Source organism: Lithobates pipiens, unplaced genomic scaffold, assembly GCF_037356315.1.
Source record: "Lithobates pipiens isolate NorthernLeopardFrog02 unplaced genomic scaffold, aLitPip1_a1.2 Scaffold_18, whole genome shotgun sequence".
Classification (NCBI taxonomy): domain Eukaryota; kingdom Metazoa; phylum Chordata; class Amphibia; order Anura; family Ranidae; genus Lithobates; species Lithobates pipiens.
The window spans coordinates 246,579,491-246,583,345 of NW_027507758.1; the positions used below are offsets into that span (position 1 = coordinate 246,579,491).

At 45.8% G+C, this 3,855-nt stretch overlaps 1 pseudogene; it reads right to left on the minus strand.

Moving 5' to 3' along the window:
- Positions 1-1,762: 1,762 nt before the first annotated feature.
- On the minus strand, positions 1,763-1,874 carry LOC143990123 (dolichyl-diphosphooligosaccharide--protein glycosyltransferase subunit 4-like; annotated as a pseudogene).
- Between the last annotated feature and the right edge of the window lie 1,981 nt (positions 1,875-3,855).

Here is a 3,855-nt window from a genome sequence, read left to right on the forward strand (position 1 = left end):
AGCATCCTCGATTCAGATTTAGCTAGCCTCTACGTGTCCTAATTCTCATCTGGGAATCTTACGCTGGCATACCTCCCAACTGTCCCGAATTGCACGGGAAAGTCCCACTGTGGGAGGTCTGTCCCACATCCTGGGCACCTTCAATCCGGGACAATACAATGTCCCGGAATTTTTCCCCTTGACCGATCTGATACCCCCTAAAAAATTACGCCGCATCACCTCTGTCCCTCACTGCCCGTTGTACTAGTTCTTGCCGAGACCCAATTTATTTCACCCCCAGATGTTGCCTGGCTCACTGCCAAAACAACTGGTTGCTAGACACAGCCTGCCTGGCATCTAACAACCAGTGATGTCATGACAAGGAGGAGAATGGAGCCCCAGCATTCAGAGCAAGCTGGAGGAGGATTCCTCCTCTTTGTACCTGAGCTCCACCCCCGACTCCGGGTCTTCTCTGAAGGCTGTTCCTGCTGCTGGAAGAAAGGTAGGAGAAATCCTCCCTGCACTGCACTGAGGACACTCATGGTCACTCTGCTCCCTCCCATACACTGCCGCTCCAGTCATGCTGTACAGTCCCCCCATACTGCCCTCCACTAGCCCCCCATTATACTGCCCCTCCCATTATACTGCCCTCCACTGCCCCCCCTCCCATCATAATGCTCTCGACTACCACCCCTCCAATCATACTGCCCTCCACTAACCCCACTCCCATTCTACTGCCCTTTACTACCACCCCCTCCCATTTTACTGCCCTCCACTACCACCCCTCCCATCATACTGCCCTCCACTAACCCCCCTCCCATTATACTGCCCTCCACTATCACTTCCTCCCATCATACTTTGCTCCACTGCCACCCCCTCCCATCATACTGCCCTCCACTACCCCCCCCCCCCATCATACTGCCCTTCCACTGCCTCCTCTCCCATTATACTGCCTTCCACTGCCGCCCCTTTCATCATACTGCCCTCCACTGACAGCCCCACCCATCATACTGCCCTCCAACCCATCATACTGCCCTCCACTGCCTCCCCTCATACTGCCCTCCACTGCCACCAACTCCCATTAAAAAACTGTAAAAAAAAAACTAAAAAATGTAATTGTAAAATAAAATATAATGGCTTGTATGTATCCATGAGACTCTTGCTTGTAGAACAATAATAATAGAATATTTTATAGGTACAAGGCTGAGTTTTTTTTAATGAGGATCTTAAGCTCCTCCCACTGTCCGAAGTTTGACCACACCCAAATTTGCAGCAGTGCGCTATGCAAGGTTACTTCCTTCCTCAAGTGCCCACATTCTGAAGTTTAAAAGTTGGGAGGTACGCACTGAGACAGAGATTAGTGAGAATCGCTGTCAGTGAACACAGGAAATAAATAACTACACAGAGAAAGAATGCATAGAAGTTATTAATGCATTATGACTGTAATTGTAACTGTAAATATGACTGACTTATGGAACTGACCAGCAGACTAAAAAAACTGTTCTAGTATGGTCAGGAAATGGAGACATTTATCATCTTGCAGTGCTTGTATTTTTTTTTTCTTTTTTATAGAGAATATATCCCTTCTCATTGGGATACCTTTATTTTCTCTATCTACATATCAAAAACAGAGATCTAAACACGGTAACAATGGTCAATCATTGCCATCACAGAAGACATGTACAGACAAAGGTGTACCACTGGAATGCAAGCTTCATACTGGCTGCGATCACACGAGAACCGCCAAACATCAGACCCAATTCAGCATCCAGACACCAGCCGCTCATTCCCATTTTCTGGGGTTATTGACAGCCACGTAGTGATACAAGACCACAAGCAGGAAGAGGGACCCCCAGTATTTTGGCAAATATGGTGAGTTGCACGTCTGTGATCATCTTCTCCCCGATGTCCAGCTCTTATATAATGTCTCTCTTGTACCTCTCTGGAGAGTCTCTTCTGCTCTGAACAGACATGTCACCCCTCTGCAGTGTTTGTATTTTACAATTTTGCCTGGCTGATCATGGGAAAGGTGAGCAAGCACAAAGGAGGAAGAGAGGTCATGCAACACAGCATGGGGGAGTCTGTTCCAGATCACCAACAAGCAGAAAAATTGTATAAACCTCAAAATGTCTGAGCGTATTGACCCCATCCAGGTTGAATCCTGGCTCTCCTATTTATTTTTAAGATGTTTCATATCACTAATATAAAAAATTGCAAATATTGTTATTTAAACAGTTCAGTTTCAAATGTCTTTTTTACTGTCAATTTCTGTATAATGTTGATATCCTTAAAACAGCAGTATAAGAAGACAGGCTACTGGGGGTTGACATGCAAAAATATATTTTTAAACAACCTTTTTCCCTTTATTTGCTTATAGCAATGAACTTGATAAAGTGATCTTTACTTTTTAGTTGCTACAATGCTATCTCCTGCGGCACACTTGCACACAAGAACCACTTCATTGGTCATCAATGTCAGCAACTACTGAATAAAATAATATGCAAAACAGACTTTTGTGACCAGTATTGCAATTATACCAGCTTTTTCTCTTATCTGACAGTGTGTTTTTATACATTTTCCTCTTATATCTTGTGTGAAAAAGGTAGGTCTCTGAAGTACAGACAAATCAAAAAATGCTGCAGGCTACATAGAAATATTTTGAAAGCAATCCATAATGCTATCCTTATACATACACATTGCTTTCAGTAGTACTTCCTTGGTGTAGTCTGAATAAGCTGTTACTTTGCATATCAATAAAATAAACAAAATTAAAGGGGTTATAAAGGTAGTTTTTTTTTCTTAATACATTCTATGCATTAAAGAGGAAGTAAACCCTGATGGGTTTACTTCCTCTTTGATTCCCTGCAAAGGTAAAGCATAATGGACTACTATGCATCGCCGTTGACAGCGGCGCGCTGAGTGCGCCTGCGCGCCACTATCTACGGCGCATGCACCGTAGACAGCGGTGCCTGTATTTTCGCAAATATCTCCTAAACCGTGTAGGTTTAGGAGATATTTCTTGGACCTACAGGTAAGCCTTAATCTAGGATTACCTGAAGGTCAAAGTGGTTGTAATGGGTTTACATCCACTTTAAGATAAAAAGCCTTCTGTGTGCAGCAGCCCACCTGAGCCCCCTTTCTGTCCAGCAATGTCCACGAGTCCCTCAGCCATCCGGGACTCTCCCTCCTGATTGACTGAGACACAGCAGTGGCAACATTGGCTTAATCAAAGTCAGTTAGCCAGTCAGGAGAGAGAGCGGATGGGGCCGAACTGCAGCTCCGTGTGTCTGAATGGACACATGGAGCTGCAGCTCGGCTCGGGGACCTCATAGCAAGCTGGTTGCTGTGGGGACACTGGATGGGGGGGTGGGGGCAGGAGAGCTGAAGAGGCACCCGAGAAGAGGAGGACCCAGGCTGCCCTGTGCAAATCCACTACACAGGTCAGGTAAGTATAACATGTTTGACGTAGAAGCGCCTCAAAGTACAGAATGATTACAAATTTATGTGGTACAATATGTAAGAATAGCCCATCGTCCTTGGGACAACCGTCACGCTGTGCTGCTTGCGTGTCTGCTCAGCTGGGTCCGGGAAGTCGGCTGTGTGTGTGTCCACATCAGATCCAAGAGAGAGGGCTAGAACACTCTTGGAGCACAGGATATGCCGCAACATGTTTCCGAGCATGTGCACTGGTCAGTGTGCACTACTTTGTCAAGCTTTGTTTATAGCCTTCCCAAGGGACTACTGTAAAGCCCTGGCTACATCAACAGGGCCTCATCAGTGGATCAGCACAAAGTAAGAAAGAAGAAGTCAGCTGCCGAAGATGCTTGAAAAGAAATGGTGGTACGCTGGTTTTCTATCTGCGAGGGGGGGCAGACC